Source organism: Amphibalanus amphitrite, unplaced genomic scaffold, assembly GCF_019059575.1.
Source record: "Amphibalanus amphitrite isolate SeventyFive unplaced genomic scaffold, NRLGWU_Aamphi_draft 000108F_arrow, whole genome shotgun sequence".
In the NCBI taxonomy this organism is placed as follows: domain Eukaryota; kingdom Metazoa; phylum Arthropoda; class Thecostraca; order Balanomorpha; family Balanidae; genus Amphibalanus; species Amphibalanus amphitrite.
The window spans coordinates 814,371-827,580 of NW_024881603.1; the positions used below are offsets into that span (position 1 = coordinate 814,371).

Sequence of the window (13,210 nt, forward strand, 5' to 3'; positions counted from 1 at the left end):
ATTTGTCACTATATCATGAGTAACATTTCCGAATCCTAAACGGTAGGGGAGAGTGGGGCAATTTGGCCGGTGGTGTAAATTGGCCGCCCCCACCTGTACGGTGTCTTACAAAAGTGAGTGAAACAACTCTAGTCTCTATTCAATTGTCATGGGTCAGTGACATCGAAGTTGTTCTTCACCAGGTCGTACGCGCGAAAGTAAGTCTGGGTCAGTTCTCTTTTGGTGAAGATTAAATCAGAGCCCGCTCTCACTTCGATGACTTTGAAGTCAGCCAGTGAGGTACGGCCGGTCGTCCTCCTGCTGCAGCGCCTTCAGCTTGCTCTTGCTGATGCCGTCTGTGAGGGCGGACAGTTCCGGCCAGGCTGCATTCTGACAGATTTTACGCCGGCGGCGTTGACAGCGTCAACATAGTCATCGAAGTTTTCCAGTTTCTCTTTCGCCCTTATCTTCTTGGATATAGCCTGGTGGACTGCGTCCGCCGCCATAGCGGTGTGGCCCGGTTCAAAAAATTTAATTGTCACTTTTTCGATGGCATTTTCTGATGCATGCACCAGCTGCAGCAGCGCAGAGCAGAGCGTCCAGTGTTTATTTTGGCCTGAACAATTATCGGCCCACACTGTCACCTTCTTCGGGTTTCGGCACGCGGTGTTCAGGTACAGGAAGTACGCGGCGGCTACATCCTCGCAAGACCGACCGGCACGGTATATAGAGAACTAGGTAAAACCGGTTTGCCGCCACAGCACTAAGGTATTTTAACCACTATTTTCAGCTGGCCTTCTCAGTCCAAAAAAAAAGAAACTAGGCCACGTATCTATATGTGTTTTATTATTTATATATAAATTGGCAACAGTGGCGCAGCCAGAACTCTGGCGACGGGGGTGAGAGACGTTCGCGATGGGCCCCCCAGCAAAGTGGGCCCCTCTCAACCTAATGGGGCCCCTTACCAACAGCGAAAGGTCAGGATCATTGTCCTGATCATTACCAGCCAAATCGGGGAAAAGGACAAATATATCTTGATCTGAAGAGGCACGTAAAAAACAACAGCATATTTACAGAAACACGACCATTCTGCCCGTATTTGATGGACAGCGTGCAATTGATGGCCAGCGGCCACTCAAATGGTCGGGCTAGGTCAAAAAGCTTTTAAAAAAGCTCAACATCAGTTTTTCGACTATTACTTTTGATATAGGAGAGGTAGAGTAATGAAATTGTCTTGAATGTGTTAATCATCCATACGGATCAGTTGATGACTATTATGAACTTCTCAAGTAAGGGCATGACCTTGATCTGCGGTCACATTTTTGAAGTTGAACTTTTTGTGTAAAATTATAGGTGTTAACATTCGATGCATGTTAACGAGAGAATGATGACAAAGTAGATGTCTCATAATTTTTCTCACCAAAGTTCTTGCAAATTTTTTTAGCAAAACTCTTTTGGTAAAATGCGACTATTTAGATGGTTTTGCCCTCTGCTCTGTTGCCAAACCATTGACATGAGGCATTGAGGTCAAATCCTAAAAGCGAAAGCGCTTTGAAAGGCCTATCGAATGAGTTGTTCCGCGAAGCTCTAGCTCTTTGATTCACGAGTTATACGGTTATTTGTGAAAATATAAAAACGAATTTTTTCGTCGTAATCTTGTCTTTGTGTTTATTATAATTTTATCATAATTTCATCTTCAATGACCTCAGCGATGACCTAATCGAAAAATGACCTCTACGATTCTGAAGCATCCTACAGCTATCTGTTGCTTTTCTCGTCTTTTTAGCCTTCTTAAATTATGATCGGGTTTGGCCGATACGCCCCCCCCCCCATGGCTGATTGCACGCTGGCACTTTCAGCGCGCTATAGCTTTATATGTCCTCGAGTGTCGAAATAGGCGAAACTTTTCCTTCGATGAACATGATGACGTGGGCTTTGGTCTGAACTGCAACATGACTGAAGCAATTTCTCCATGATTTTCGACGCTCTTTAGAAAGCCGCCTACCGCCGCACTTGTCGCTACGTGACCCTGGAGTCAGGTTAGAAGTGAATATTCAAACACCCCTCAGGGGCGTAAAACTGGAAAGCCTGGGGCCCTGCTCTGCGGGGCGAGGTCGAGCTAGGCTAGAGCCAGTTCGGGATGTTTACAAGCCCACGTAAAGCCCTCAAGAATCTGCATAGAGCACAGGCCTTCCAAGACTTGGGGGTTTAGATATCAACAATCGACATGGTCTTTTGAGACCTGCGTGGTGGCTATCAGAGGTCGGTGGGCCCCTCAAAAGCCGGTGCAGGAGCTTCAGGTGTCAGTTTGGAGCCATCATGGACCGGTGTGGAGTCCTGATGAATAACTTGGCGTCAAACCCCTAGACGTCAGGGTGGGGCCGGACGGTGAGGCAGGCACAGGCCTGAAGAGAAGAGGAATTTTCAGATGTCGGCTTGGCATCTTAAGGGCCCTGCATGGCTTTCTCAGAGGCTGACATATCGTACTGCGGGACCTCCATGAGCCTCAAAAACCTCTATGGGCCCCTCACGCTTGGGGTAGGCTTCCTGAAGCATAAAATCTCTGAGTCTTGAGATGGGCCCATTAGACATGAACTGGGCCATCAATATACATGTGGTGAGTTGACCTTTATCAAGCATGATATCGGCTCAATCAGGATTGGGATAGGCCCTCTCAGACCCAGACCAGGCAGGGAGTACGGACCCTCCCACACATAGGATGATCCTTTCATTCCTGGGATGAGTTTTCTCAGGCCTGAACTGGGCCCTCTCAGATCTGAAATGGGCCCCTCTCAGGCCTGAAGTGGGCCCTCTCTGGCCTCAAATAGGTCCTCTACTGGGCCTGAAATGGGCCCTCTCAGGCCTGACATTAGCCCTCTCAGACCTCAAATTGGCCCCTCTCAGGCCTCAAATAGGACCTCAGGGGCCTGAAATGGGCCCTCTCAGACCTGAAATGGGCCCTCTCAGCCCGGAAATGGTCCCTATCATGTCGAAAAAGGGCCCCCTCATACCGTAACTGGGCTCTCTCAGGTCTGAAATGGTGCCTCTTATGCCTGAAATGGGCCCCTCTCAGGCCTCAAACGGGCCCTCTCTGGCCTCAAACAGGCCCTCTAGGGCATGAAATGGCCCTCTCAAGCTTGAAATGGGCCCCCTCAGGCCTGAAATGGGCCCTTCTCAGGTCTGAAATGGGCCCCTCTCAGGCCTGAAATGGGCCTGTCAGGCCTCCAACATGCCCTCTAGGGCCTGAAATGGGCCCTCTTAGGCCTGAAATGGGCCCCTCTCAAGCCTCAAACAGGCCCTCTAGGGCCTGAAATGGGCCCTCTCAAGCTTCAACTGGGCCCCTTCAGGCCTGAAATGGGCCCTCTCAGGCCTGAAATGGCCCTCTCATGCCATGGAACGGGCCCTCCTAGGCCTTGGATTAGTTCAATCGGGCCTTGGATGTACCCTCTTAAATCATAAAATGGGACTATAAATCCTTAAGAGGGGGGGGGGCTATCAGGCCTGAAAACTGTTTTTCAGACCTATGACGGACCTTGACATAAGTGATAAAAATTTGTCAGGCTGCGTAACGTTACAGTTCGAATCGACTGTGGGCCCCTAGGATAAGAGACGGGGGTGAGATCTCACCCCTTTCACCCCCCCTGGCTGCGCCACTGATTGGCAATAAAGGTGCACAGGGCAAGACTAGCGTAACTCTGTAAAGTATTTGCGAAGATAATTTTTTGACCGACCACGCCATTTCGAAAATAATATACCTTTGGTTGTTATTGATTAAATCATATTTTTATCCTTAAAAATTTAAATTAATAGTAAAAAAGTATTATCAAATGCCAATACTGTTTCTTTCAATTTCGAAACCACCAAGCTCAGCAAATGGCGGGCCCACCTGACCAGCCAACGTTTTACCACAAATTCTCGTAGAAATCAGTTGTATAGGTTGTAAATCATGATTGAACAATATCAAAATTGAATAATCTTTCCGATTTTATGTGTTATTTCATTTGTTCATGCTCAAAACTAGAATAAATCGATGTTGAATGTAAAACCACCTTTGGTGATCTTGGTCACACTGTTTCACTAGATGTAATGGTTTTCAAAAACAAGACCGAGTCGGCGTCTGAAACGTTCACCAAAATATGCAAAAATGCTGACATTATAAGGTGTCAAAGTATCAAAGCTCATCTAATGGGGGAACATTGTCAATTTTGCTTCCGAATCCGAAAGTTGGCATTTTGGGTACCAATCAACTCCGAACAAAAAACATTGATGCTCGGTAAACATGGTGGTGATGGGTTCGCAAAAGATCTTAATCAAAATGAAAATTCTATTTTCTTCCCAAGTATGCATGTTTTATTGCAGTTTCGGTGCTATAAGTTATATATTTTTGGTCTATAATGTATCAGCCTCCTTGCTGTTTGAGGTCACACTGTAACAGTCAGTGGCATATTACTAAAAAATAAGACCGAGTCGGCATCTATTGAGGGTACTATATGTAACAGAATTTAATTTTCTATCTGATGTTATAAGTTTCAAAACATGACTAATGGGGGAACATTACGAAATTCGATGTTAAAAACTGCTGACCACGATTATACACCCACAGCTGCTCACGGTTTCGTGTACTGCAAATGCTGCTAATATAGTTCTGACGCTAGCAGACGCACGTTTTTGCATTCAATTGGCTGCCACGGCGTTCCATGTGATGATAGAGAACATCCCTGGTTTTCGACTTTTGTGTGTTGTGTATATTTGTTTATTAGGCACATTTCAATTCAAATTTGAATTTGGTTCTCTCACTTCTGTGGGTCTTGGAGTTATGGATATATTTTGTGGAGCGCGGAGCATCGGGGATTTGTGGAGTATTGGATTGGCGTTTTCTTGGTGTTTTTTTTTTAAAGATATTTTCATAGGCTACAATGCCACCAGGAAGACCAAGACCAAGACAGTGCTCATGCCCGAATCATCGGCAACACAGGATGGCAAACTTCGCCTCCCCTGGCTTGTATGAAGCCTTGATTTCCATTTAAGGAAGTAAGTCTGTGCCCAAATGGATGATGCACGTGTTGGGCATTTTTGCAAAACAAAGCAGTTGAAAGGGTTCATTTGCTGAGGCTGTATGGAGTACGCCGTAGGTAGCGACACTGAGCGATTTGTTTACAGCCAGCTTCGATCCCGATGACGCAAATGTGTCGTCACGAGACAAAACAATACGGCCACCTCTAATGAGAACCAAGTGCAATAAGTTCCCGGATGTAAACAGCACTGACGTCACCGGGATCGAAACCGACGACATCAGTACTGGACCTATGGCGAAGCAAAGTAGTGACATCCCCCTGAGTACGCCAAGCAATGTCATGCTGATGGGGAGACGTGAGTATGACAATGAAACAGACTACAATTCTTGGCAAAAGGGCTAGCAAAATGCATCATTGAGTTTGACAATTCTGTACCAGTCATTGTCAAGCTGGAAATCTGGGTAACGGTAAAGCTGGGGTCACCGTCAGGCGTCAGCATATAGGTATCAGTCGGGCAAACTGCAGGGAGGTACTCTAAAATAAGATTTATCTAATTTAAATATGACGTCACCCAAATGTGCTGAGTGATGACCATATAAGGAGTGATGATCAATATTTAGACTATATTTCCGACATGTCCACATTTGAACCCTTCACAACCATCGAAGAACTGCTCATAACCACATTTTTTTTTTTTTTGCTGACTGACAGACAAAACATGATCCTACAAATTGTGAACTGGCCAGCTCATTTGAGATTGGAATTTGTCACTGGTGACCAAGATATTTGGGCATTAGTAGAGCAGATGTTACACAGAGGTTTTACAACTGAGGAGAAGTGCTCATATGCTTCTTGCTTCCAGAGATGCTTCTTTTTAACACCAAACCAAACCTTACCTGACATAATCTAACCTAGAAGTCAGCATACAACCTAAAACCCTACAACCTACAAACCTACAGCTGTGCCTCTCCTTGGTTGGAAACCCTTCCTATGAGCATCCTGCTCTCTTTGTCTATTGATCTACTTGGTAAGCATAAGCGCCTTCATTTGACATCTGCTCTACTAGTGCCGTTAATTTTAATTTGTAACCTAACCAAACCTAACCTAACCCAAACCCTGCTCATAACTGTGATAAGTTGCAGTCCTAACTCCTAACATCACTTTGATTCTCCTCAGCCAATTACATCAAGAGGGAAACCACACTGACAGGGGTCCAAGATCCAACTCAGGCCCTTTTGTAAGTGTGGATGTCCTGACCTGTAGCCAGAAGCACTGCCACTGGAGCACAGCAGCTAATTCCCTATCTTCCTTCCAGCTCCACAATGGTCTGCATTTCTGCAATGGTCTCAACAGGCCTTACTGAACACAAAAGGCATTTTCACTTGCTAACAGTTTAAGACTAATATTATTCTAAAAAAGGTTGTAAAGCAATGTATAATGAAATAGATATACGGTGTATATGAATAGAATTAGGTGTGCTGAGACTTGTACTTTATGAACTTGAACAGTGAACACTAGAGTAACTAATTCAACTATTTCTTGTTATTCAGACTGTCCGCCAGTGGACGGAGGCCCGGCGACGGACGCTGGCTCAATGGCCAACAGTGGCACGCCCGCCGGCTGATGGTGGCTCGCCGACCGACGCCGGCCCGTCGGCTAACCACGGCCTTCCGGCTGATGGTGGCCCGCCAGCCGACGGAGGTCCGCCGGCCATTCGTGGCACGCCCGCCGACGGCAGCTCGACGACACGTCCTGGCTATGTCACCCCCAAGATTACTTCGCCCCCCAGTCCCTAGGTGAGTGGCTGGAGAGTGGAGAGAACTTTGTGTGTTGCCGGGACGGGATGTCTGCTAGTGCAGATGCCGTTGCAGGGGTCGTGACGTATGGTGGGTCTCAGACTCGGGCCTCGACTTTTGAGTGAGAAACGTATAAACAGGCTAATGTATTGCAATTATGGGCTATGGCTAAGCAGTGGCGTATCCAAGGGGGGACCCTGGGGGTCCTAGGATCCCCCCTGGAGCAAAAAAAATATTTTTTTTACTCGAAAAAAATTGAAAACACTTTGAGGGCCCTTTTCACCACTTACATTTTTTTTACATAATGAAAAGTATCAATTACATTTTTAGGGACCCTTTTAGGACTATCAGAGGACCCCTTTAGGCCAACGAGGGACCTTGTAGAGTAAATTAAGGGCCCTTTACAACGATCAGGACCTTCTCAGGCACATAGAGGGCCCTCTCAGACACACAGAGGGCCCTCTCAGGCTTTCAGAGGGCCCTCTCAGGCACTCAGATGGCCTTCTCAGGCACTCAGAGGGCCCTCTCAAGCACTCAGAGGGCCCTCTCAGGCCCGAGGGCCCTCTCAGACATCTCGAAGAGGTCGAAAAGAGCCCTCTGAGCTCACAGAGGGCCCTCTGAGATAAAAAAGGGCCCTCGGAGGCAACAGAGGGCCCTACAATGCAACAATAGAGCCCACTGTGGTCACCAAAGGGCCCTCTGAGGCGAATAGGGGGTCCTTTTAGGCAAACAGAGGGCCCTTTGAGGCAAACAGAGGGCCCTTTGAGGCAAAGGGCCCTCTGAAGGGGCGAATAAAGGAACCCTCTGAAACGAACGGGGGCCAGAGCCCAGAGGGCCCTCTCAGGCACTCAGAGGGCCCCTCAAACACTCAGAGGGCCCTCTCAAGCACTCAGAGCCCAGAGGGTCCTCTCAGGCACTCAGAGGGCCCTCTCAGGCACTCAGAGGGCCCTCTCAAGCACTCAGAGGGCCCTCTCAGACATCTCGAATAGGTCGAAAAGAGCCCTCTGAGGTCAAAGAGGGTCCTCTGAGATAAAAAGGGCCCTCGGAGGCAACAGAGGGTCCTCCAATGCAACAATAGAGCCCCCTGTGGTCACCAAAGGGCCCTCTGAGGCGAATAGGGGGTCCTTTTAGGCAAACAGAGGGCCCTTTGAGGCAAACAGAGGGCCCTTTGAGGCAAACAGAGGGCCCTCTGAAGGGGCGAATAAAGGGACCCTCTGAGACGAACGGGGGACAGAGCCCAGAGGGCCCTCTCAGGCACTCAGAGGGCCCTCGCAGACCCCGAGGGCCCTCTCAGACATCTCGAATAGGTCGAAAAGAGCCCTCTGAGGTCAAAGAGGGCCCTCTGAGATAAAAAAGGCCCTCGGAGGCCACAGAGGGCCCTCCGATGCAACAATAGGGCCTCCTGAGGTCACCAGAGGGCCCTCTGAGGCGAACAGAGGGTCCCCTGAGGCGAATAGGGGGTTCTTTTAGGAAAACAGAGGGCCCTTTGAGGCAAACAGAGGTCAGTGGGCCCCCTCAGACACCTCAAAGATGTCAAAAAAGCCCTCTGAGGTCAAAAAGGGCACTCTGAGATAAAAACGGCCCCCTCAGGCACCTCGAACATGTCAAAAAAGCCCTCTGAGGTCAAAGAGGGCCCTCTGAGATCAAAAAGGGCCCTCGGTGGCCACAGAGGGTTCTTTCATGCAACAATAGAGCCCCTGAGGTCACCAGAGGGCCCTCTGAGGCGAACAGAGGGCCCTCTCAGCCACCTCAAAGAGGGCCCTCTGAGATCGAAGAGGATTCTCGGAGGCCACAGAGGGACCTCTGATGCAAAAATAGGGTCCGCTGAGGTCACCAGAGGGCCCTTGGAGTCGAACAGAGGGCCCTCTGAGGCGAATAGAGGGCCCTTTTAGGCAAACAGAGGCCAGAGGGCCCCCTCAGACAGCTCGAAAGGGTCAAAAAAGCCCTCTGAGATCAAAGAGGGCCCTCTGAGATCAAAAAGGGCCCTCGGAAGCCACAGAGAGCCCTCTAATGCAAAAACAGGACCCTTTGAGGCCACTGGAGGGCCTGCTGAGGTGATTTCAGGCCACCACATGAGCCCTACGAGGTCATCAGGCCATCTCAGATCAAAGAGGGCCCTCCGAGGACTCAAAGAGGTGTAATGATGCAAATATAGGGCCCTCTGAGGGCATTGGAGGGCCCTCAGAAGTGAAATGAAGGCTATTTCAGACCACCTTGGTCCTTGAGCCGTATGACAGGCCCTCTGAGGACAAAGAGTGCCCTCGGAGGCCACTGAATGGCCCTCTTAGGCTGACTCAGGGCCTTTAAGGAGAATAGAAGGCCCCTTGGGACTATTGGAGGACCCTTTCAGGCTAACGGAGACCTTATATGACGCCAGCAAAGGTCCATCTGAGGTCGATTGAGGCCTGAGGGTCCTTTAAGACCACCAGAAGGGCCCTCTGAGGGCAGGCTATGAAATAAGCATGCTTATTTTGTTTAAAGCTCAATGTTATAGCACAAAGCGATCTGCTAAGCCTTTAATGGGCTATCAGGAGCCCATTAAAGGCATAGCAAGGCTTTTTTGAATACCACCAGGCTAAGTGTGCGACAGGAAACGCTATGAGCTATGAGTTATCGTCGCCGTGGCGGAAATTTGAGGACCGTCGCAACCTGTGACGTCGCCGTGACTGCTAATTGACGGTCGCCTTGGATCGTGTGTAACGGTCACTGTGCCTGGTATGTGACGGCCGCCGTGATTGTTTATAACGGCCGTCGCGACTGAAACGTGACGGTCGTCGTGAGACCTGACGTGAGACCTGACGTGTCGCTGTGTCACAGGCCACCAGTTGCGGGCGCTCCATCTGACGGTGTCGTCCGACGGCTCCACGGTGACCACAGCGCCGCCACTGCGGAAACCATCCGACCCCGAAAATGCTGCTAGCCGTACACGAACAAAGGGCGCCGGGCACCCAGGACCAGCGCCCTGCTCCGAGGCGGTGTCCAAAGAAGGCTGCACAGTGCACTTGCTGTGCTAAGGCATAGTGCCCGCTGACTGATAGGAACAAATGACGGTTATCAGATTTCAGTATGGAACTCAAGATGGTCGGAGCCGACCTGGCTCGGTGGATGGTGTGCCAGGGTTGATTAAGTGTCGAAAGGAGTGAGACGCCCAGATATGTGAAGTAGGGTGTGTCATATCAAATATTTTTGTCTCAGATCAAGCGCTTCCGCAGATATTCCTTGTCCCTGGGTTCATTGAAGCCCATTGGCACTGTTCTTTTTTCGCTGCACCGAAAATTCAGGCGGCGCGGGCCCAATCAATTTCGATATTTCCCGTGGCGCCCGGCGTTGAAGTCTCCATACTGAACACAATGCGTACCGTAGCGCTAACACCAGCCATATGACTCGCCGTCGGCCTGTAGCGGCCAACACCGTTTGACGGTTAAAATTCGATTGCTATTTCTTGTTTAAGTGGACGTCGGACGAAACATACTGCTATCTTAATGTGTTAAGGCCATTCAGGGACCCACAGATGATCCATATAATAGGACATAGGCGGCGGAACGGGGAGGGCACCGGGCCGCCTTTGATTTTGGTATCTTAACATTAGCCCTATGGGCGTTGCATGGAAAGAATGGGACCAAAAGTCGGCAGTGCTCCCCCCCCCCTTAATTGAAGGTGTTCCGCCGCTACTGTATTAAATAGGATCACGCTGCAGCCTTGGCAAGACTATCACGAGTGGGGCAGGGAGAATGAGAGCACGGATGGACAGAGGGCAACGTGAGCGGGGTCTCGGGTATCACCCCTCCGTCGGCAACACAACGTGTCGGCTTTCGAGTCATGTGCTGTCTCCCTGAGACACACGAGCTTGCAAAGAACGTGAGTCAGTCTGGTTTCAGCTGCAGCGTGAGCAGAAGTGCGTGTGGCGCAATCGAATCGGACTATCCGTGCCGCAGTGATGCCGTGGTGAAGCAAGGCGAAACATTTTGTTATCGGGTCTCCCAGTGTGCTGCGGGTAAATCATCTGCCTACCAACAGAGATGTAGTGAACTATGTGAGACTCTTGGCAGAGAATAGAAAAAGAGAGCAGACAGTCACCGCATGTTTACGTGAAGCAGCGGAAGTGGTGGTTGCAATGTGGTTGAGTGAGGGCATACATTACCAACGATACAAATGCACAATGTGGTTCGGAAGGTAAAGCAAGTTTACGAAAGATTTCGCCGATCGAACAAGGTGTCCGAAAGAATGTGGGAGAGACAAACGAAACAAAGTGTTTCTGAAGCGAGTCTGTTTCGTAAGCTTTTTGACATCGCCCGCTGCCGCTGTAAAGATCGGCGAAGCTTTACCTGTCCGCTTTCAAACCGGGTACCGCCAGCGGAAATAGCATTCCTTCGAGACCAGAGAGGAGTTTGGAAGATGAGACTGGTTGGTGTGGACTACGAGGAGACGAGGAAACGACGTAAGACTGCGAGCCTTAGAATGAGACGGGAGCGGAACGAGGGGAGGGGCGACGTGGGTCAAGCTGGTCCTTCCCACCTCCGTACCTATTCCAACGGCGTCAATATCGACGAGACAGGCCAGGTAGACTCGTCGGCAACGACCGACACCAACGACAGTAATGAAGACTTCACAAGTGAATTTGAGATGAAGGAATGCATCAAAGACTCAAACGATGATGATATGACAAACACTGCACTGGCAGCTGACTGACAGGTATGGTTTATCCAACCGTGCTGTAGGGGCCGTCATCAATGGTTTTTAGATGGATGTCGGTCGCGTAGCGAGCGGCGAAACAGAATTGCTGGTCGACCCGAAAAAAGTATGGAGAGAAAGATGCCGGATGAGACAAGCTGCCAGCTGCACTCGAATGAGCTTGTACTCAGGGAAGTTTTCCAGAACTTGGACGGCAAAACCAGTGGACCCGGATCATTCACGGGGCCGTTGGGCAAGGGAGCCGGCGCCTCCGTGCACCGTCTTTCTCCCGTGAAGTTCCCACCGGTGAGCGGCCCAGAGCTGGATCTGCCGGACAACATCATCGCCGACCTCAGCAGCGGCAAACTCCTGCTGTATCAGCTCACCAGAGCCGTGCGGACGGGCAACATCTCCGCAAAGGAGGCCTGCAAGAAAATCGGTCCCCTGAACCATGTAAGGTAGGCAAATGCTAATTGAGTTGAATTCAGTTTGCTATTGAATGGCAAAGATGCATCTTTTCTGTGAAGCCGTTGTCTAAATAGAGGAGACCGCCTCGTTTGCATTGCTTACATCCGTATTGACAGCGTCTGTCGACGCTAACAGGCGAAGACGCGCGCGGCTGGTGTTAGTGTCATCAAACGCATTACGCCAAACATGGAGACTGCAACGCCGGGCGCCAAGATAAATCCCGAACTTCTTTCAGCTGGCGCCGATCGAATTTTCGATGCATGGGAAAAAGAACTGCACTAATGGGCTTCCATAGACACAGGGACAAGGAAAATCAGCGGAAGCGCTTGATCTGTTTCTAGTGACACACCCTAATGTGAAGGATACGTCGATACGAGCCCCGGCTTCGACTCCCCGTCCCAAAACGATGTTGGTTGTGATTGGAGGATCCCCCCCCCCCACCCCACCCACCCCGGAATTTGTGCTATGTAATAGGACGATAATATGTCGTGGTCTCATTCTGGCTCGATATGGTAATAGGTACTTAATTGGACAGATGTTGATGGTATTGGTGGTGGATGTAAATGGCAGGTTTGGCGAGCGCGAATTAAAAATCGTGAGTGCACTAGCTGCAATCAGTCGCGCGCTTATTGCTGAGCACCTGTGAGCAAGAAAATTATATGAATGTGGTAGTTCGTCGTGAAATCTGCTTTTGGATTAAGTTGTCAGAACATAAGTGTATTTTTGCCGTGTCCACTGCAGCTCTGAAACAGAAACATGGAGATCGGCTGTGTGCTGTAGCTGCGGGGGCAAGTAGTCCGCGCGTGCCAAAAAATCAAAGGTGGTATGTGAATTTAAGTGAATATACCTCGCCATATTTTCAATTTTATTATTACAACAAATGCGTCGACTGCTGATTACCCTCGGGTCCTAACAATAACGTTTGCGATACTGGAAAGTACATAGACAATAGATACCCTTGCGACCGACTGGCGCGATCCGAGAATCTCTCACTGTTTTTGCTGACCTACACACGAAAACACGGCCGAACAGCTACCATCGAGAGCACGGAACGATGCTGGTGACTGACGGACCAGCGAAAATAGAGCTCCCGTCTACTCGCGGAACAGCGCTGATTGGCGCGGCTCACAGACTCCATTGGCTCATCAGAGTTCAGACTGTTGACGGTTGTTGCTCCTCCCTCCCCTCCCCGAGAGGGCGTAGCCAAGTAGCTTAGTTGTGTGCGCAGCGGGCGGTCTTTTTGCATCTGTGTAACCGTTGAGTGGATGGTATCCAGACGAG

The 13,210-nt window shown here is 49.7% G+C and overlaps 1 long non-coding RNA gene across 1 annotated transcript; it reads left to right on the top strand.

Annotated features, from left to right (window-relative positions):
- Positions 1–3,912: 3,912 nt before the first annotated feature.
- On the top strand, positions 3,913–9,946 carry LOC122380857. The gene is made up of 3 exons (XR_006256409.1): positions 3,913–5,010; positions 6,545–6,790; positions 9,608–9,946. It is a non-coding gene; the product is annotated as an uncharacterized LOC122380857 (long non-coding RNA).
- Positions 9,947–13,210: the final 3,264 nt, after the last annotated feature.